Raw genomic sequence first — 23,303 nt, 5'->3', positions numbered from 1 at the left:
TTAGTGTTTTATTAATGTCACATAATTTTACATGCCACACATTTCAGATTTTATTTTGTCTCTTCATTGCCCTCTTTAAACTAATGCTATGTTTCATAAGAATTGTGTTATTTCTTTATTCTGACAAACCTCACTAGTCCAAACTTTAATTAATGGCGATTATGGTTGCTTTGATATAGTTAATGCAGATGAATGACTGGGTGTGTGAAATCAGTGGTGATCCATCTGTGATCCCCTCAGGAAGGTATTGTGCCTTTTCTCCAGGAGCTGCTCTCTGTGTGATATAACCAGCAGCTGTTGGCCTGATCACTGGAGAAACTACAGACCTCGACAGAAAACAGCTCAAAGCGAACAGCAGTATAATCGATGAACGTTTCTTCTCCTGCACCAGAGAGAGGACAAACCAGGAAGCCCCCAGGGTTCACCACAGACTGGACAGTGCAGCAGGCAGGCCGCCCTTCCCTCACAGCCTGGAGAGTCAGCCCAGGAACCACAGAGGAAGTAGTACCATGTCTTTGTCTGTTGGCCCCAAAAAAAAGCGTCAGAATTTAAGTCAAAGTGAATACAGTGTCCAGTCCTCTTTGTGTTTTAGATTCTCAGGTTTTAATGTGTAGCTGTGTGGAGGTGACCCGTCTGTGTGTGTGTGCGTGTGTGCATGTGTGTCTGTGCTTGTTTGTGAGCGTGTTTGTGCGTGAGCCTGTGTGTGAGAGTGTGTGTGTGTGTGTGTGAGAGAGAGAGAGAGAGAGAGAATAGCATATTGCACACAGAGAGTGAGAATGGAGGTCATTAGTGAATGGTACCCCCGCTGTTGTTGGGAGATTCTGGATGAGGATGTAGGATTGTGGAGTTGCTTCTTCAACACAGAACTTTAATTTAATCAGGCGTCTCGTGAACGAAGGGCCTCTCTCATTCTCCACTACTCCTTTTGCTTTGATCCTAAATTAATACTTACAGTAAAAATATGATGCCACAAAATAGTTTTAAAATGGTATTGTCCTGATGCTTCATAATATTACATCTAGACAGAAGTTTCAAGTGGGTATATCAGCCTACAGTATTATGCAAGAATGAATCTGATTATATGATTTACAGGAGGAATAAAAATGATTTTACATTCTTCAGCGTCAGGGAAAGATAGGTTTCAGTACATAGATTGACTTCGTTTTTTTGTGATTGGCTGATTGGAATATTAACGAATACATTTTCCAATCACACGGCGGCCACGTAGCCTACATGCGGTGGAAACAGCGGAGCTGATTATCGCCGGTGGGATGTCCTTTGGGCGGATTGCGTGATCGCCATACTCTGAATTACCGGGGTCGTATCCTTGTTGCAGAGCGCGCGAGGACATGCAGGTAGGCTACGTGACGGCGAGGAATTATCGATGTGAAATGCATTCACCGGGTTTTTTTTTTTTTTTTTTTTTTAAGAATAGCCTTTGTCATGGCGGCTAGATGTAGCATATAGTATGCATTTTACAGGCTTAGCCCTGTAGAGAGCAGTAGATAGTTTGAAGAAATAATTTTTATATAGGATCAGTGCGCGCCCATACTGTACAGTGTAAGCGAGAACGGAGAACGGAGGGCGGAGCGAGTGGGTCTGTTGCATTTCCCCGTCGTGGCAGGCGACGAACATGACCGGAGCACATTTTTAAGCACCGAGAGAAATCCAGATAACGAGCGTACAGTGGCTTCGATAGAGCAAAATACACAAAAAACTGAAACCGTGAGAAGCAATACGTTGACAGCTCGTTTCGTTGCGGGGGTTGAAATATCGCTTGCTGTGCAGTGCATTGAAGTAGCTAGCTAGCGAGCTAGCGAAATATTACAGCGAACGCTGGTCACAGAGCCTGCTTGGACTTCTTAATTTCTCTCTCAAAACGAGACATATTTACAACTACAAAGACGTAAGCGCACGGTAAGTGATATTTTAATGCAGACGCTTCAGATATGCCGATACAGCTTGCACTTTGCAGAAGGGCATTTTAATCTGGTCGAACTAGGTCAGTGTGCATTAGCTAGCCTGCTAGCTTCCTAGCTTTGTGGTTTTGACAGATCTGTGCAGTAACGTTTAAGGCAATACTTTTCCATACAGTTCGGCCTCCCAAGTCCGCGTGTGCATATAGCCTAATCGCAAATGATATCATGCTGTGTATTTGTGTAGCGTTTTGCTTATGCTTGTGCACCCAGCAATGAATGCAGCAATTGTGATTTGCTCGGGAACACGATGTGTTTGGTCAATGCGAGATATTTAGGTGCCTCGCTGGAAGTGCAGCTGTGCACTATAACATAAGAGCATATTATTTATGACGTAATACTGAAAAAAAAGGATATTTCCCCTCGAAATCTGTTTTTGGTTTGCGCAATAACTGTAAACATTCCTTTTGAATGAGCTATATGTGATGCGTGCCTTGGTAAGTTTGTAGCTAAACGCCGCGAAATATAAGATGGACTGGATAGCTAACGTTATATCAATGCATGAATCCTTTGCAAACTTTAAGGGCGTTTCAAGTTACAAATTAGGCTACATTAGCTAGCTAATATACGTTAGCTAGCGTGCTACAAATAGTAGTTTTGATCGTAAAGACAACGGCATATTTGTATTAACCAATTACACGAGTGATCCGACTTATTTGCCAACTAACGTTGCAGTTCGGTTTTAGTAGATCTATTACTTTAAAACGGAACATATTTCGGGAGGTAGGTAGCCTGTAGGATATTTTAGCGCTGTGTCGGATGCGACATTACATGTATTTCAACAAATCTAGTTTGTTGTGCATTTCTATTTCAGGCTAGATTGAATTTGAAGTCAGTTGCAGCCTATGCAGCTCCACGCTATTCGTATAACTTACTGTAATTACAGTATTGTAGAAACACATTTTCATGTTTTGGCTCCGTTGCATCTGCAGAATTTCTAATGCAATATCGATAATTACATTTGATTTGTTTTGCCCCACCTCGGAGCAGTCAGTCGTCGCAATGGAGACAAACAAACGTAGAGAACACGGAGTAGCCTAGTGTTAGCCGCCAAAGTGGTCAAGTGTACTGGTGATTTTTATTTTCCGTAATAGGCTAATAGTTAGCCAATAGTTATTCCAATAGTATCCGTTTGTCTCACCTGCAATTGTGAAGCGAGAGCCTACACATGCATGCAGTGTCATCTAACGTTGCTTCAGACCGTACATTATTTGGAGTCACACATTTGAGTCATGAGTTGGCTAATTTAATTATCTAAAAATTGGCCTCCTTTAACCGCATGTGGTATTGGAGCGCGTTACGGGGGATGAATATAGCATTCTGCGGTTGGCATTGCTCGGGTCTTTACTTGTGTTTGTTTATTGTAAGTACAAATATTTGTAGAATTGACAGGCTTTCAACGCACTAATTATTTTCACGTGCAGTTATGAATAATCTGAGCAATGCTAAAGCCATATTTATGACTTAAACAAGAATTTAATTATTAAAATAAATAACACCTTGTCCAGACCAGATGAATCCGTTTTTTTTTCTGTGTGATACTCTGTACATCTTTTTATTATTCTCGCACATTTTGCTTAAACAGAATCACTTGTGGGTCAGAGTAGCGTGCTCCACAGACACACAACTCAAAAATAGTAAAATGTGAAAGACTGTGTGTGTGTGTGTGTGTGTGTGTGTGTGTGTGTGGCAGGAGCCAGTGTATAAATAAACGACTGAAACAATGAATGTAGGCTAATGTAAAGTCTGTTATAGACTGGACCTAGCCGCGTGTCCTTATCATGTCGGAGAGTGAGTGGAGCCCCCCCCCGCAGCGCAGGCGTGCAGACTCCTCCAGGGAATGTGCCGCGCTACGCGGGAGGACGGGGGCTGGTGTGAGCGCCGGCCGGGGGGGGAGGGGGGGGGAGGGGGTGGCGTGGGGGCGTGGGTGAGCGTGTTCGGGGGGCAGGCGTGACCTCTCCTAGCCTTTCCCAGCACTGCGGCCTTGCCTCTCCTGCGCCCGCCTGTGAGAGACCGCGGGCATCTGAATAGCTGTAAAAGTCTGAATAACGTGTAAAAGAGTTCATCCCTGTAACCCAGCCGAATAACGTGTAAAAGAGTTCATCCCTGTAACCCAGCTGAATAACGTGTAAAAGAGTTCATCCCTGTAACCCAGCCGAATAACGTGTAAAAGAGTTCATCCCTGTAACCCGGCCGAATAACGTGTAAAAGAGTTCATCCCTGTAACCCAGCCGAATAACGTGTAAAAGAGTTCATCCCTGTAACCCAGCCGAATAACGTGTAAAAGAGTTCATCCCTGTAACCCGGCTGAATAACGTGTAAAAGAGTTCATCCCTGTAACCCAGCCGAATAACGTGTAAAAGAGTTCATCCCTGTAACCCGGCTGAATAACGTGTAAAAGAGTTCATCCCTGTAACCCGGCTGAATAACGTGTAAAAGAGTTCATCCCTGTAACCCAGCTGAATAACGTGTAAAAGAGTTCATCCCTGTAACCCAGCCGAATAACGTGTAAAAGAGTTCATCCCTGTAACCCAGCCGAATAACGTGTAAAAGAGTTCATCCCTGTAACCCAGCTGAATAACGTGTAAAAGAGTTCATCCCTGTAACCCAGCCGAATAACGTGTAAAAGAGTTCATCCCTGTAACCCAGCTGAATAACGTGTAAAAGAGTTCATCCCTGTAACCCAGCTGAATAACGTGTAAAAGAGTTCATCCCTGTAACCCGGCTGTAGGGCTGCTGTCCCCAGCCGGAGTCACGGTACTGTGATGTCAGGGCTGGGGGGGCTGGGGGCGGCGGCGGCGGCGGTTAGCCTCGTGTCTGCGCTGCTGAACAGCCTGGCTGAGTGAGCAGGGCTTAATGGGTTTATCCCCCCATGGCTGACCTTTCTCTCTCTATTATGTTCTACTGTAGGTCGTGGTTTTTTTTTTTGTACATAACACATAAATGCATAAACTCATTTCTAGTCACACTGTTTTTTTGCGATTCATTTTAATTCATGACATGTTTTTAAGCTTTGTGACAAATTCGGCTTTTGATCGGGAGCGTGCGTCTTTATTCTTGACGGGTTCACTGGCAGTTCATTTTATTTGTTTATTTTGAGGTGCAATCGTTGCAGGGCACATTGATTTAGTCTGTCTGTGAGACGCAGCTGAGAGTTACAGAGGTGAGCCAGGTGAGGCAGGATGGTTTGAGTCGGCGTACAGGTGTACAGGTGAGAAGCTCAACGTGGCTCTGACCTACCTGACCACCTCTCCAGCAGCCGGGCTGTGTGTTATTCATTCCGATTTCACTCCTTTTTCTGTCTCTGATGGGAGCTGAGCATTTTCACATCTCTTCTCTTCTATTAATGCCCAAAGAATCTGCTCCGTCAGCAGGCAGAGGAAACATATTAAAACGTGCAAACAGAGACGTGGGGTGTGCCAAAACCTCTGCACATTCAACGGTTATGTGTCTGTCGATGGAAGAGAACCATATCCAGGATGATCAGGAATGTTTGTGTGCGCTGTAAAAATTCGCAGAATGTGCCTTCTGCAAACTGGTTCGACTGGAGACGGTGTGGATTAGGGCACATGCTGGGGATAGCCTGTACCTGGTACACATGCTAAACCTGGCTCTGTTTTTGAAGAGAGGAACATAATGGTGCCCAGGCAGGTCAATGCTAGCATGCACAGTTTAAATGTTCCTCTCTAATGATTCACTTACGTAAAGCTGCAGTTATGCTCTGGAGGAGAGTGTAGGGGCTGATGTTTCAGCCGGGCTCGGGTGGAGTGGAGTGCTAGTGGGCTAGTTACCCTGCTCTGGCACTGCAGTGAGAAGTGCTCACAGAGAGGGGCTGGCGGAAGTTGTGAATCTGATTTGGGCTAATAAGACTGACTATTAAAACGGCATTAGTCAGTTTTATCTGTGTGCGTCTCACGTGGACACGAAATGCATGTGAACACAAAGCCTCTGTCATAACATTTAGCTAACTTATCATAAGCTCCAAGCTAATGTTTGGGACAAACACATTTATGTCATGATTTGGCTCTGTACTCCGCAGTTTTAAATTTGTAATCAAGCAATTCACATGTGGTTAAAGGGTTGTTTTTATTGAAGGGCATTTTTATTTATATTTTTAATATTTTTTACACGCTTTGGCTTCACCATGTAGAAATTTAGAGGCATTTTCTATAAGTAGTCCCCCCATTTCAGGGCACCATGACATTTGGGACAAATGGCTTCTTAGTACAGGTATAAGAGACCTTTCAGTGTTTAGTCTTGATTCTTGGCTTTTGACTTACGAGTCTGTACTTGGAGTTTGGGAACATGAGGACCGGAGTTGTGCCAGTGAAAGTCAAGGAAGCCATTATGTGGCATAAAAAGAAAGAGGCATATCAGAAAGGCTCTTGAGGAAGCAGGCTTGCATGTGTTTGTGACAAATGTCCACAGAATAATGGCTTCAGAAAAATTAATTATGAAGTGTACAGAGGTGCCATTGGATCCTACAGCAACACTATAATCCCAAACATGCAGTATTGCGAAAGCAATTTTCTCCAAGAAAAAGCGGGAAAATTATGAACTGGCCCAGTCATACGGCCGATTTGAATCACAATTGAACAGGCATTTAATATGCTGAATAAAACTTAGGATGCTCAGCAGCTGGTAGTGTCTGTGGGTCCCAGACTTCGAGCTGTCATTGCACGCATGTGCCGAAGCACTGCACATGTCTGCGTACGTGGGGCGTGGTCTGGCTGTGTATGAAGATGTCGTTTCTACACCGTGAAAGCAAAATGTATAAAATGACCCTGTTACAAATTATTTACGCAAGGACAGTTGAAGCTCTGAGATACGAACCCTTCAGGAATGGGGGTCTCTTATAACCCTGAAATGTTTTTAAAAGGGCTTTTCAAATACAACTATTCTAATTTTAATAATTTATTTTTTTAAATTCCTGTTAGACTAGCCCTGTTTTCAAGAGACTCCAACGTTACAGTTATAAATAGTATTATAAGTAAAAAAGCAATCAAACCAAAATAAGCTGGAGTCTCTTTTCCTCATCTGAAAGATGTGGTATAACAAGGTGAGGTTTAATACGCTAATAACTGGTCTGACAACTGCTGACAAAAGAAGTGGTACCTGTCTCCCGTTCTCAGAAATAACACTAAATTAGAGAAGTGTCCTATATGTGTCACAAGGGCAGTGCAGCGTTGGGTCAGAAATGAACTGACAGTCTGCAGTCATCCCTCATGACTCCTCAGCTGAACTGGAACTGCTTATAGTGCTGTTAATGAATAAATTAGTCTGTCAGTGTGTGTGTGTGTGTGTGTGTGTGTGTGTGTCTCCACACACTGAATTTTTACCTTGTTCTGCCGTTCATCAGAAACCCGCTTGGCGGTTTCTGAGTGGAGAGTGCCCGCGCGCGGTGCGAGGGGGGGGTGTTGTGTTTCCAGTTTTGTCGGTTGGAAGGGTGTTCCCGGGCATCACGTTGGCTTCTCACGCTCCTCGTACTCTCCTGCAGAGCTGGGTTCACTGCGGGCTGAGTGGCGCCACACGGAGATTGGAGTGAAATGAAATTATGAATTATTCCTGTGGCCCGGATCAGAAAAGTGTCGGTGGCGTTTTATTTGTTCAGCGCCTACTGTCGAAACCCTGGGCCGTTATATTAGGGCTCATTCGGTGGTCGAGGTCAGCAGCATTGTACTCATTCCCTGATAAGTAATTGCTATTTCCATTGTTACAATAACATAATCTGCTCGTAAAGTGCACTTCTTATGTCCAAGTAATGTGCACTTCGTATGACTCTGTCCTCGTAAAGGTGACGTGTTTGACAGGTTACTAGGACTGTGAACACAGAACACTTTTGTGATTGGTGCACATTTTGATGGGAATGGCTGATTATGAGTATAGAGCTGAGATATTGAATACTCATGAATCCTGAACAGAATATCCATGCAGACACAGTTACGCATTACCAGATAGCCCAATTAAAAATGCTCCCCGCTGTTATAATTAAGCTGTCTGTTTATTCCAGAGTGGTTTGGTAATTTCTTCTGCTTCATTATTGAATGGGAGCTTTTAAATATTTATTAAGAATTTTTGAATTCTGAAATCGAAAATCTTTTTTACATAATTGTAGCAGTTAGCTCAAGCATTGTCATTAAAATAGGGTGACTGAAACAGCACAGGATGAAAAAACAGGAACTTCCTCACCCGGACCTTTGTGAAGCGTTTTAATTGGCTGTGATTGAACACTGATATCAGTGTGTGTATTTCACTGCGATTCCCACCCAGTTCCTGAAGCTGTAAAAGCTGGGGAAAAAATGGGAAAAAAAACCTAGAATGTGAAATATCCTCTACCAGCAGATTTATCTGGTCTCATCGCACTGTAACGCAGCTTCCTGCAGTCCTGATAGTGTAACAGTAACACTGCAGTCCTGATAGTGTTACAATAACTTACTGCAGTCCTGATAGTGTTACAGTAGCTTACTGCAGTCCTGATAGTGTTACAGTAGCTCCCTACAGTCCTGATAGAGCGTTACAGTAACTTACTGCAGTCCTGATAGTGTTATAGTAGCTTACTGCAGTCTTGATAGTGTTACAGTAGCTCCCTGCAGTCCTGATAGAGCGTTACAGTAACTTACTGAAGTCCTGATACAGCATTACAGTAACTTACTGCAGTCCTGATTGTGTTACAGTAACTTACTGCAGTCCTGATAGTGTTACAGTAGCTCCCTGAAGTCCTGATAGAGCGTTACAGTAACTTACTGCAGTCCTGATACAGCATTACAGTAACTTACTGCAGTCCTGATAGTGTTACAGTAACTTACTGCAGTCCTGATACAGCATTTCAGTAACTTACTGCAGTCCTGATACAGCGTTACAGTAGCTCCCTGCAGTCCTGATAGTGTTACAGTAACTTACTGCAGTCCTGATACAGCGTTACAGTAGCTCCCTGCAGTCCTGATAGTGTTACAGTAACTTACTGCAGTCCTGATACAGCGTTACAGTAGCTCCCTGCAGTCCTGATAGGCCGTTACAGTAACTTACTGCAGTCCTGATAGGCCGTTACAGTAACTTACTGCAGTCCTGATAGAGCGTTACAGTAGTTTACTGCAGTCCTGATAGTGTTACAGTAACTTACTGCAGTCCTGATACAACGTTACAGTAGCTCCCTGCAGTCCTGGTAGGCCGTTACAGTAGCTCCCTGCAGTCCTGATAGAGCGTTACAGTAACTTACTGCGGTCCTGATAGTGTTACAGTAGGTGGATGCTGGTGGGGTTCCTCCATGCTCAGTGTCCTATAGGGTCTGGGGTCCGGGCGGAGTTACGGGTTCTTGCTCGACACGGGACGGTCCGATGTGTGGAGCTCCACAGCTGTGCTTTGGCAGCTTTAATGGATCTGTGCGCTGGGTTTGTGTGGGGAGTGTTGGGGTGTGGAGATGGGCGTGGCTGGGTGCAGGGCGGGGGCGTGGCCAGGACACCCCTGAATGAAAGCAGCAGGTTTTACATCCAGTGCTCGTCCAGGGGCCTGCGGGCAGATGTCCCCATGTTGGGAAGGGTTTGGAGGGAGGCATGAAAGCGTGGAGGACCACCATGGAATGTGAAGGGTTAACATGCTTAAAACCATGCTTTATCTAATCTAATTCTGAACATACATAGCAAATATGTATATTTCTTGGAGGCTAATTGTCATCTCTGAACAACAGATCTGGACTAATTGAAGGCAGGAACAACAGCCCGGCAGAGTGGGAGAATTTTAATAGGTTTCCTCGTCGTGTTTAAATGGCTCTGAAAATAGAAAGCTATTCTGCCGATTAATTTAGTTTTTCATTTTCCTCATTCTTTCAAAGTGAAGCCCTTCATTTAACAAAAAAAAAACAGAAATCTTGCTCTGAGGGTGGCTGATGTAATTTAATTAATATTAACAGGAGTCCTTCTGTTAGCAATTCCCCTTGGATGCAGTTTTGGAACGATGCTGGCTTGTTATAAAATAATTTTCTAAATTGTTCTTCGAATTTTTTTTTCACGCTTCTTCAAATGAGTTAATGCAGGAGACTCACTGCTGGGGTGGATAACTGTGTGTGTGTGAGTGAGTGAGTGAGTGAGTGACTGACTGACTGTGTGTGTGTGTGTGTGTGTGTGTGTGTGAGTTAGTGTCTGAGTGAGTGAGTGTGTGTGAGCGTGTGTGTGTGTGTGTGTTAGTTAGTGTGTGTGTGAGTGAGTGTGTGTGAGCGTGTGTGTGAGCGTGTTAGTTAGTGTGTGTGTGAGTGTGAGTAAGTGAGTGAGTGACTGACTGACTGACTGACTGACACCGATAGACACGGTACCCTTTTATTGTTTGCATTAGTTCCTCTACTCCTGCCCCCCAAAAATAGTCTTGCATTGAAAATTGATTACTGGGACAACTGCACCTGCGTTGCACCAGACTCAGGTAGTTTCCTTTTGCAGAGTAATAGGCTAACAAGCAAGCCAATCCAGTCCAAGTCGAACACTGGCCAGCAAGTTATCTTGCATATGTAGTTTGCTTGTTATATTCATGATGCTGCCACCTGTAACTTTGAGTCATTTCACGGGCAGGTGGAGGGCGGTAATTCTGGCGAATACGTTGATTGGTCATGATGTTGAAAACAGTGCTGATGTTGAAAACGCTCCATAACAAAACATTGTTTACACTCTAACATTTATTAAATGACCTGTTTCTGATCAGCTCCACTTATGTTAGCTAACCACGTCTTATTGAGGCATTCCATCATCAAAATCATCATTAATATATAAATATTATATCACCTTAGACCCCCTAATATGAATACACTTCTTGGTTTTCTTGCTGGGGTAATGCTTTGTGTGCTTCTAATTATGGGCAGTAATTCCTTTGGCAGATTATTAATCTTGATTTCAATTGATCTGTTTTTTAAAGGATGATTCAGAAACTTTTTTGCAGCAGCTAATTTCACTCTGATAATATTCTTTTCAGTATGACAATAGTATGTTAATTTGAGGTCCTTTATGGAGATGTAGATGCAGGAAAACATGCAAATTGGAGTAGGAACCAAGTTCCTGTGACCGCAGGGCTGTCAGGACACTGGAGGGGGGCGCACGGCTCTTTCTCGGAAGCGGTGGGGGGGGAGAGGGGGGGCTGCAGCCTCAGTGCCTGTTCACAGGAACTCTGTTTTGCATCAGATAGGTTGCAGATAGGTGTTTTAGATTTTGTAGATTTGTAGACAGATTGTAAGCTTTTTATGGACCTGGTACCGAAGCTGCAATCTGCTTCTTTAACATTTTAACATTTCTGTTTATTTATTTATGCTTGTATGACTTTTTAACTTTTCATTTTAAGAGCAATGGCTGAGTGGGGCATATCTCCATATGTACATGCAGTATATTTACAGGGTTGAGCCTGTCACAGTGTGTGTGTGTCTGTGTGTCTGTGTGTCTGTGTGTCTGTCTGTGTGTGTGTGTCTGTGTGTCTGTGTGTCTGTGTGTCTGTGTGTGTGTGTCTGTGTGTCTGTGTGTGAGTGCTCTCTCGTGAGTGAGTGTGTCTGTGTGTGTGTGTGTGTGTGTGTGTGTGTGTGTCTGTGTGTCTGTGTGTGAGTGCTCTCTCGTGAGTGAGTGTGTCTGTGTGTGTGTGTGTGTGTGTGTGTGTGTGTGAGTATGTGTGTGTGTGTGAGTATGTGTGTGTGTGTATTTGTGTGTGTGTGGGTGTTTGTGTGTGTGTGGGTGCTCTCTCGTGAGTGAGTGTGTCTCTGTGTGTGTCTGTGTGTGTGTGTGTGTGTGTGTGTGTGTGTGTGTGTGTGAGTGTGTGAGTGTGTGAGTGAGTGTGTGAGAGTGGCTGGAACACTGGTCTCTATTAGCACATGGGTCTTCCACAGTGTAGTGTACTATGCAGTACTTAAAGCAAACATGTTCAAATGTGTTCATTAAACATATTAATATTCAGAGATAACCCTTTGCAGCATTACAGTACTCTGCATTAATTCTGTAATGCATGAAATAGATCCCACCATACCGTTCTGCAGAGGAACTGGCCTTCCTGCAGTGGACATCAGTACCCCCTGCTGTCCATGCAGAGCCCTGCCCAGTGGAGGAACAGAGAAGACCTGTTCTTCATATCATTCTGTGTGTTCATGTTGGTATCCAGCAATCCTAATGGCTAATTCAACCTAATTATGTTTATGACTTGGAGACATTAATATTAATTTGTACTTGAACATTGATTATCCACCAGGGAGAGAACTCTGTTAAGACACATAAAAACATAAGGCAGCCAAGAGCGTGTTTCATTTTAATGCCAACTAAAAAGTATTAAGTACATCATGAAAAATCACATGCAACTGAAATGATTGAAAACATGTTTTATGGAAAGTCATAAAATGGCTGTTTTAATTGCCTGTTCAACATTGTCCTTGGGAAAAACAGCTTGGATACAGATTTGATGAAAGAAAAAACATCTCGTTATCTGATACAGATTCTGAAAGGCATATCTTAAGTATCTTACATCAGGATTGTCTTCTGAGTTTATTTGCTTTGAGATGGGTGAGCATCTCGATATCGACATGGCCCTGCATTTTACTGTTACTATTGATCAGACCGGCGGTGTGACAGGGCCGGATGGTTTAACATGGTTCCCCTTCCACCATGCTGGACATCATCACCACAGTAAAGCATTACAGCTCTCAACACCGGCCAAGGTACAGCTCGGCTCTTCTTTTATTGAGAACGTACTATAGCATCTCAACGTATGATTCAGTCTCCAGAGCAGAGCTGGGTTTGGATGGCTATGATTCAGTGTTCAGAGCAGAGCTGGGTTTGGATGGCTATGATTCAGTGTTCAGAGCAGAGCTGGGTTTGGATGGCTATGATTCAGTGTTCAGAGCAGAGCTGGGTTTGGATGGCTATGATTCAGTGTTCAGAGCAGAGCTGGGTTTGGATGGCTGTGATTCAGTCTTCAGAGCAGAGCTGGGTTTGGATGGCTGAGTGGGTTTGAAAGGAGGCAGTAAATGATTGAATTGGGCAGTGCAGTCCAGCTGTGTTTCTGCCTATAGGTGTGCACTAGCAACATCCAGGAAACAAATTATCATCTTACATTTTCATTACATTTCCCAAAAATACACTTCCAAAAAATGTGCTTGACTTTGGATAACAGTGATACAGTTTAGCAAAGAGAACCATAGTCTTATCCTGAACTTGGACCAAGTGGTTTTGTCTTCTCTAACAAGCTCTTTCATTAGTGTTCTGCTCTGGGCAGAACTGCCTGTTGGCTGCTATACCTGTAGCTCACCTGTAGCTCACCTGAAGCTCACCTGAAGCTCACCTGTAGCTCACCTGTAGCTCACCTGAAGCTCACCTGAAGCTCACCTGTAGCTCACCTGTAGCTCACCTGAAGCTCACCTGAAGCTCACCTGAAGCTCACCTGAAGCTCACCTGTGTGATTCTCTGAGGCACTGATCTGGGTTGCGGTCTGTGAACAGAGAGCACGGGCTTAAGAAAGTGAACAGCGAGCCTGTTCTTTGAACTGGATCCAGTGAAAAGCAATAACCGGCTCCATATTACAGTGGGTCTGCACTGTCCGGCGCTGAGAGGGGTAACAGTATCCTGTCAGCAAACCCCTTAATTGTGTTTCACATGGATTTCAGGGAAATCTGCTCTGTTGTGTCAAATTATAGGATGTGGATGTTTAAATGCATTGTAAGAATAATATGGGTACTGATTTAGAAAAAAATAAACGTTAAGTCATGAAGTATAAGTTATATTTGTATATATTTTTCATCTCATAATATTGAGAGAATGTATTTGTATAGTCATGACAATACAGTGCAGTGTAATTCAATGCTATACATTGCAGGGCATTATAAATAGTGTTGGCATTGTGCAGCACACAATGGAGGCCCTGTGTGCCGTCCCACCCAGCCGGGCCGTGGGCGGCGTGAGGCTCCTGCAGGAGTAAATCTAGCAGAACAGATTGCGCTGGGTCACCGTGTGTAAAGTGTGTAAAGTGTTGATTTCTAAATGCCCCGGTGCACACGGTGGGGGGGGGGGTTCCCTGCTCAGATACGCGCGCTTGCCCCGGCGGAGTCGTGCCGCTGATCTCCGTCCCCTGTGACGTTACTGCCGGGGCTGCTGTGGACTGTTTTTCAGGACGTTCTGGGAGTTTAAAGAGTTTCCGTTGTGTTGAATTCAGGCCGTATTTGTGTGAGTCAGACATTAGGAAGCCTGTCTCAAGTGTATCAACTGCACAGGCCTGTAAAACTCCTGCTCTGTGTGCACAGGCCTGTAAAACTCCTGCTCTCTGTGTGCACAGGCCTGTAAAACTCCTGCTCTCTGTGTGCACAGGCCTGTAAAACTCCTGCTCTCTGTGTGCACAGGCCTGTAAAACTACACTCTCTGTGTGCACAGGCCTGTAAAACTCCTGCTCTGTGTGCACAGGCCTGTAAAACTCCTGCTCTCTGTGTGCACAGGCCTGTAAAACTCCTGCTCTGTGTGCACAGGCCTGTAAAACTCCTGCTCTCTGTGTGCACAGGCCTGTAAAACTCCTGCTCTCTGTGTGCACAGGCCTGTAAAACTACACTCTCTGTGTGCACAGGCCTGTAAAACTCCTGCTCTCTGTCTGCACAGGCCTGTAAAACTCCTCTGTCTGCACAGGCCTGTAAAACTCCTTCTCTGTCTGCACAGGCCTGTAAAACTCCTGCTCTCTGTGTGCACAGGCCAGTAAAACTCCTGCTCTCTGTGTGCACAGGCCAGTAAAACTCCTGCTCTCTGTGTGCACAGGCCTGTAAAACTACACTCTCTGTGTGCACAGGCCTGTAAAACTCCTGCTCTGTGTGCACAGGCCTGTAAAACTCCTGCTCTCTGTGTGCACAGGCCTGTAAAACTCCTGCTCTGTGTGCACAGGCCTGTAAAACTCCTGCTCTCTGTGTGCACAGGCCTGTAAAACTCCTGCTCTCTGTGTGCACAGGCCTGTAAAACTACACTCTCTGTGTGCACAGGCCTGTAAAACTCCTGCTCTCTGTCTGCACAGGCCTGTAAAACTCCTCTGTCTGCACAGGCCTGTAAAACTCCTTCTCTGTCTGCACAGGCCTGTAAAACTCCTGCTCTCTGTATGCACAGGCCTGTAAAACTCCTCTGTCTGCACAGGCCTGTAAAACTCCTCTGTCTGCACAGGCCTGTAAAACTCCTTCTCTGTCTGCACAGGCCTGTAAAACTCCTGCTCTCTGTGTGCACAGGCCTGTAAAACTCCTCTGTCTGCACAGGCCTGTAAAACTCCTCTGTCTGCACAGGCCTGTAAAACTCCTTCTCTGTCTGCACAGGCCTGTAAAACTCCTGCTCTCTGTGTGCACAGGCCTGTAAAACTACACTCTCTGTGTGCACAGGCCTGTAAAACTCCTGCTCTCTGTCTGCACAGGCCTGTAAAACTCCTCTGTCTGCACAGGCCTGTAAAACTCCTTCTCTGTCTGCACAGGCCTGTAAAACTCCTGCTCTCTGTCTGCACAGGCCTGTAAAACTCCTCTGTCTGCACAGGCCTGTAAAACTCCTTCTCTGTCTGCACAGGCCTGTAAAACTCCTGCTCTCTGTGTGCACAGGCCTGTAAAACTCCTGCTCTCTGTCTGGTGCGCCTGTACAGCGCTGTCGACCGAACCATTGTCACTCAGGGTGAGATCCTGAGGCCACAGCTCTGCCATGATCTGAGCTAAAATATTTATATTTATAAAAATAAAATAAAATACAAAACGTATGAGAGTGGAGGAGCTGGTCTCTAGCAGAGCTGTGGCAGGCAGTGCAGCACACACACACACACACACACACACACACACACTCATACGCATACGCATACAAGACCTGAGACGCACAGGTGATCTGTCCCTGTTGGTGTTGCTGCAGAAGTTCTGCGCTGTTCTGTGTTTTTAAAGCTCTGTTTTCCAGGCTTCATGTGGCCCTCCAGGTGATCGTGTGCTCCGTCTCCACCATAGAAACTGATGAAGGGGAAATGGAGCTCATATCTGTCAGCTCTTAAAGTTCCTGACCTGATCTTCAGGTTTGATCTCACAGTTCCTCCGCTGCTCCGATAAATCACCCCCCCCCCCCATCTGAGTTTCTGGGTCATGGACGGCAGATCATTAAACACGATACTGAGAGCCTGTGTGACCTGGTGCACCATGGGATATTTATACCTGTATTATCCAAGAGCACAGGCACACACACACACACACAGGCACACGCACTCACACACTCTCACGCTCACACACACACACACACACCACACTCACACACTCACACACTCTCACACTCTCTCACACACACACACACACACACACACACAGGCACGCACACTCACACACACCACACACACACACACACACACACACACACACACACTCTCACACTCACGCAGACCACACACACACACACACACACACACTCACAGGCACGCACACTCACACACACCACACACGCACACACCACACTCACACACTCACACACACACACACACACACACACACACACACTCTCTCACACTCACACACACACGCACACCATACACACACACCACACTCACACGAACACACACTCACACACACCACACACACCACACACACACACACACACACACTCTCACACACACACACACACACACACACACACTCTCACACACACTCACACGCACACACACACACACACACTGGGGTATGACATCATCATTACGCTGCTAATTTGGCAAATATTTGGTTTCTCTCCGTCTCGTTCTCTCTCTCAGAGCGATGTCATCTTTTATATCCTTGTCATTTGTTGAGCGGCTCTTACATAAAAACTCTCGTAAATGATCTCGTTAGCTCGTTAGCCCGTTAGCCCGCGCACGGCGCTGAGTGTCTGGCACTGTAATACGGCCAGCAAACGACCAATAAAAACAGAGAAAGATCGACTCGTCGTACGCTGTGTATGGTGGGTTTAACGAGTGGTATCGTAAACTCCGCCCGCATGCTGTGGGGGCTGGGGGGGCAGGGATTGGCTGGATAGACCCCACCTGACCCGCCCAGACCAGCCAAGACCTCACCTCCGAGGATGTGGGGTAAAATAACAACTCGCAAAATCAAAATGGCCGATTAGGTAGCTGCTGAAAGCCCTATAAACGCCCCGCAGGGCTGGATTTACAGCTACAATACACTGCCCCACTCCTGCCTTATCAGAGCCACCAATCAGAGGCTGCTGCGCTCAGTGGGTTCAGGTCCCGCCCCGACTGTACAACGTGTCCCTTCAGGAGGGCCCATACGGCGAGCTGATTGGCCACTGTATCTCAGTATCTTTTCACAGAGTTGTGAAGACATGGCCCTGTTTTGTTTTATTTTTTTATTATTATTATTTTTTGAGCATTTTAATGGTGCTTTTTGGTTTTTTAATGGCAGTTTTAAGAAGTTGTGTGAAATGACACTGTTGAATTAGCTGATTGTTTCTGTTGTTTCGCAGTGTGTGTGTGTGTGTGTGTGTGTGTGGAAGGGCCTGGGCGTGTCAGAGATTGTTTATCTGTTCTGCAGACTCGTATGGCGAGGGTCTGGAGAGATTAAATGCACAGAGAGAGCGAACAACAAGGGCACAGGACAGAACATCCTGTAACGCGCGGAGCTTAGAGCGGGAAAACAAGGCAGGGGCTGCAGCTTCAGCGCACACAGCGGATTAGCCATTACCCTTAAAACAGCGGCTATATCTGATTAACAGGCACTCATCCACACACACAGAGCTGTCCTGTAAGGTGTGTAATTGTGTAATATCTGTGTAATATCAGTGTTTAATAATCAGTGCTGGGTATCCTGCAATGTCATATAGGGTTAAGGTCCTGCAATGTCATATAGGGTTAAGGTCCTGCGATGTCATATAGGGTTAAGGTCCTGCGATGTCATATAGGGTTAGTGTCCTGCGATGTCATATAGGGTTAGGGTCCTGTGATGTCATAGAGGGTTAGGGTATCCTGTGATGTCATATAGGGTTAGGGTATCCTGGGTCATACTGTGGGGATTAGCCCAGTCCCCTCCACAGTCCCTGCTACTATAGTCTGCCTGTCAGCTGTTAGTCATGAAAGTGATGAAATCATAACCAAATGAATCAAACATTTTTCAAGCAGCAATTTATCAAATAAGAGAGACCAACACACAACGCAGTTATCTCTCTCTCTCTCTCTCTCACACACACACACACACACACACACACACCTCTCTCACACACACACACCTCTCACACACACACACATACACACACATACCTCTCACATACACACACACCTCTCTCTCTCACACACACACACACACACACTCACTCACACATACTTCCTCTCTCTCATCACTTCTGTATGTGCTGGGGCCACAGTGTGTGTTCTGGCACAGGCTGGTGTTCCCTGGGGCTTCCTGGTTCTCATATCCTGTCTGATCTTAATTGGTTAACCGGATTAATTGGATGGAGCTGAAGATTCTCAGGCTCACTCACTGCTGGTTACAGAGTGGACTCTTCTCTGCCTTCCAGAGGCTGGAGGGGCATAATGGTAGCATAATGGTTAGCTCGGTGTAGCACGTTAGCGGCGCTGTGATTGGTAGCAGCGGTGTAGCACGTTAGCGGCGCTGTGTTTGGTAGCAGCGATGTAGCTCGGTGTAGCATGTTAGCCGCGCTGTGATTGGTAGCAGCGGTGTAGCTCAGTGTAGCACGTTAGCCGCGCTGTGATTGGTAGCAGCGGTGTAGCTCAGTGTAGCACGTTAGCCGCGCTGTGATTGGTAGCAGCGGTGTAGCTCGGTGTAGCACGTTAGCAGCAGCGGTGTAGCTCGGTGTAGCACGTTAGCGGCGCTGTGATTGGCAGCAGCGGTGTAGCTCGGTGTAGCACGTTAGCGGCGCTGTGATTGGCAGCAGCGGTGTAGCTCGGTGTAGCACGTTAGCGGCGGTGTAGCTCGGTGTAGCACGTTAGCGGCGCTGTGATTGGCAGCAGCGGTGTAGCTCGGTGTAGCACGTTAGCGGCGGTGTAGCTCGGTGTAGCACGTTAGCGGCGCTGTGATTGGCAGCAGCGGTGTAGCTCGGTGTAGCACGTTAGCGGCGCTGTGATTGGCAGCAGCGGTGTAGCTCGGTGTAGCACGTTAGCGGCGGTGTAGCTCGGTGTAGCACGTTAGCGGCGGTGTAGCTCGGTGTAGCACGTTAGCGGCGCTGTAGCTCGGTGTAGCACGTTAGCGGCGGTGTAGCTCGGTGTAGCACGTTAGCGGCGCTGTAGCTCGGTGTAGCACGTTAGCGGCGCTGTGTCTCTCTCTCTGGCTGCCAGTCTGAGCTGCTGCAGCGCTGGCACCGGGACAACACTGGACCAGTCTCACATCGCCGTCGGCAACCTCTCAGCCAGCCAATCGGGGAAGGGGGACGGGAAGGACTGCCCATAGTCTTCCTCATCCCCCCTCCCTCTAATCCCCCGCACAGCCTGCCACAGATTTATTTTAATAATAAACTCAGCCAACTCGGCTTTGCCATAATCCAAAAACTGTATTTCACACATTCCAGATAATATCTTGTGCTGAAACGTTTGTGGAGCGGACTGATACCCTGCCTGCTTATCGGAGTCTTTACATACAGGTGTCTGTTCACCTGTTTCATTCCTTTATTATGTTGTCCCTTTATAAATAGATAGTTTTTTTTGCAGGCAAGGCTTGCTTTAGTCTTTGTTGCCTTTTCTGATTGATGGGATTTCGTACGTTTGGGAAACTGCATATGACTGTATGCTTGTGTTGGTTGGCACTTCCATTCAAAACAGCGCATTTTGAACCTCAATATCTCACCTGTTTCAAAACCCACCTCAGTGCCGTCTCACTGTGTGTGCCATTCATTTCTACTACAATGAGAACGGGCTCGCCAGCTACAGGTTTCCGTATTGCTACGTTGTGCTATTTCTGTGTTATGAATACCCTTAAAAAAAGAGCATAACATTTGTTTTGCCTCGATTTAAATCCACTAGATCCTGACACAAGACGACTCATTATGTCCATAACTCAGAAGCAGCTTTTTCTAATTTCATGACTGTACATTTTATTACATTTTATAAACATCAGAGATCTGTGCTGATACCTTGATGGAGAGCTGGCTGATCTTAGCATTAGATCAGAAAATTAGGCTTTCATAGAGCGGCCTGTAGCGTAGTGGTTAAGGTACCTGACTGGGACCTGCAAGGTTGGTGGTTTGATCCCCGGGAAAAGTGTCTGCCAAATGCCATTAATGTAATGTAATGTAAAATGCAAACATTTCATTTAAAGGATTGTTTTTTGCGGTTAATAGCGGTTGTGCACCGGTATGGTGGTTGTGCAGTAAACTACAGGAAGTACACTGTATACAGTTAAATAAATACACTTGACATGTTTGACTGCTACATTTTCTTTTCACAATCTGGACTGATTGTACGGATGTCTAGCTTGATGTGCAACCAAGTGAAGTTTGAGACTGGTGTTTGTGTGTCGCTGAAACATTTTGCTGGTTTATGTAAGGCTTCTGTAATGAAATATTCAGCGTTACACGCGTGTCCCCTCTCCTTCTGCGACACGCTGCCATTTTGGGGAGACAGTCTCGCTGATGATACGGCAGAGTTTCAGAGTGCGCCGCTGAGATGAAGCGTGCCGCCCGCCAGCTCGCGGTCTTTCCGCGTCCTTGAAGCGAATGTTTGAAGATTCAGATCAAAGCTGCTCACCTAATAACTCTCTGGAAAATAACTCTCAAAAAAATCCCATCTGGATGTGCAGCCTAGGCATGCAGTCTGAGCCACTGTGTGCAAACATGGTTTCAGCGGAGAGGAATCTGATCGGGGGGGAAATATTGGGTTACGAGCTGGCACTGTGCTGAGCTGAATTTGATCCATTTTGGGGGGGGTTCAGTTTTGTGTACGGCTTGGGGGGGGGCTTCCATAATCGTACTGGTGACTCGGGGGCCATGATGTCACCGGATCGCCATGAAAGCCAGAGTGTGTTCAGGATTTGTCGATGTGGAGTTGATATGGTGTGGAGTTGATATTGTGTGGAGATGATATGGTGTGGAGTTGATATTGTGTGGAGTTGATATTGTGTGGAGTTGATGTCGATGTGGAGTTGATGTCGATGTGGAGTTGATGACGTGTGGAGTTGATGTCGATGTGGAGTTGATATGGTGTGGAGTTGATATGGTGTGGCGTTGATATGGTGTGGAGTTGATATTGTGTGGAGTTGATATTGTGTGGAGTTGACGTCGATGTGGAGTTGATGACGTGTGGAGTTGATGTTGTGTGGAGGTGATATTAGCCTCTGATATCAGCTAATGAGGGAATTTCTCCCATTCAATGAATAGCACTTTTTCCTTTCATTTCTCATTTTCATCCCATTTTGGCTTTCAGCAAACAGCTTAACAACTTTGAAAATTTTTACAATTTCTAAATGGTTAAAAACATGTGTGTGTGAGAGTGTGTGAGTGTGTGTGTGTGTGTTTGAGAGTGTGAGAGTGTGAGAGTGTGTGAGTGTGTGTGTGAGTGTGTGTGTGAGTGTGTGTGTGTGTGTGTGTATGTGAGAGTGTGTGTGCATATGTGAGTGTGAGAGTGTGTGTGTGTGTGTGTGTCTGTGTGTGTGAGTGAGTGAGTGTGTGTGTGTGTGTGTGCAGTGTGTGTGCAGTGTGTGTGCAGTGTGTGTGCAGTGTGTGTGTGTGTGTGTGTGTGAGTGTGTGAGTGTGTGTGTGTGTGTGTGTGTGTGTGTGTGTGTGTCACACACTCACACACACACACACACACACTCACACAGACACACACACACACACACAGACACACAGACACACACACAGACACACACACACACTCACACACACACACACACACACACTGGCCCTAAAGTAGGACATGATCTGAGCTGTGGAGCAGGTGGGGAGGGAGGCAGAGAAACGGGGAGGGAGGGGGGGCAGGGATTTATCTCTCCTCTCAGGCGAACGGGGGCCAAGGCTGTCCCCTGGCGTCCCAGAGACGGGGCGGTGCTGGGTTCACTCTCCATCGCCCGCCCCGAATTTCAATCAGAACTCTAACAAGGACGCGGCACGGAATTAACGACTCCGCCTCGCCCGCGTGGCCTCCAGTTTCAGCGCCTCCCACGCGGAGACCGCGCCCTTCGCTTTCGTTAAGGCCTTACGCCCGTCTGCAGGGCCCCACACACCCTGCTGCATCCCGTCTGCAGGGCCCCACACACCCTGAAGCACTGCAGCCCGTCTGCATTAAAGCTGCTTCCTTTACACACACACCGACAGCAGGCCAGCATATCTCACACACACACACACACACACACACTGACAGCAGGCCAGCATATCTCTCACACACACACACACACACACACACACACACTGACAGCAGGCCAGCATATCTCTCACACACACACACACACACACACACAACCTTCCGCACATCTGCCCCCTGTGACCGGAACTTTCCGCACATCTGCCCCCCCCCCCCCCCCGAGACCAGAAACCATCAGTCCTGCATTCACAGAAATATCTTTTAACATCCAGCTCAACAGAGGTTTTCTTTAAAGAGAAAAAGGGTTTTTTAGTCGTACACATCCATGGAAAAATCTACAGGGCCATTCCTTGCGTCCTAGATGCATGTGTGTATTTTTATATATATGCGTAAATATGCGATGTGTTCTTTGTGTGATGCATCTTTGATGATTTGGAAATGTGTTGTGTTCACTTGATGAATGAAGTCTGAGAGTACAGTCCTGTATGTTACAAAACCAGATTTTATACAAATACCTTATTTCAGAGATCTGCCTATTTATTTTCCTGGAAAGTATCTTCCACAAACGTAGGTGGATTTGTAAAAGGAATAAAAACACAAACGGTTCAAGATTATTAAAGATGCTGAAAAACAGGATGTTCACAACATTGGCTGAAACAATAGAATCTAGCAGTTTGTATTGATTCCACATGTTGGGGATTTCTTCCCCGTTCATGCGGTACATGGATGGGACTGCCCTGTGTTGTGTGATGAATGATACGGGGCTTATCTTCAGAGCTGTCTTTTGATTTCTCTTCATTGCTGACAGAGATTCATAAATTGGAGATACTTTGAAAAGTACACTTGGACTTTTTTCAGACGGGACTTATCGTAAAAGTGTCGTCTGGCTTGGAGAAAGAAGCCTGTCCCGTCTGGCTTTGTGCTGCTAGTTGTGTGTTACAGACGGCCAACTCCTGGGTAAGTACTGTAGATATATCATGTTTCCAGGGTAAGGATTATGTCTCTTGTTTTGATGGTTTCATTGTGCTGCAGTTCTCAGAAGAATGGAGCTCATCTGTTTAAAGCGTCTCTGCTCTGCCTTCCTGTTCTCAGATCAGATCTGTGCCGTTGGGC

General features: G+C 46.1%; 1 long non-coding RNA gene across 1 annotated transcript in view; it reads left to right on the top strand.

Moving 5' to 3' along the window:
• The first annotated feature begins 1,586 nt into the window (after nucleotides 1-1,586).
• Nucleotides 1,587-23,303, top strand: part of LOC133115206 (uncharacterized) — a 79,216-nt gene continuing 57,499 nt past the window's right edge. The window contains exon 1 of the long non-coding RNA XR_009705610.1: nucleotides 1,587-1,917. This is a non-coding gene — a long non-coding RNA (uncharacterized LOC133115206). The remainder of the gene's footprint in view (nucleotides 1,918-23,303) is intronic.

This window comes from Conger conger, chromosome 16 (genome assembly GCF_963514075.1).
Source record: "Conger conger chromosome 16, fConCon1.1, whole genome shotgun sequence".
NCBI lineage: Eukaryota > Metazoa > Chordata > Actinopteri > Anguilliformes > Congridae > Conger > Conger conger.
The sequence above is the reverse complement of the archived record's forward strand: the minus strand, read 5'-3'. Positions and strand labels throughout refer to the sequence as shown.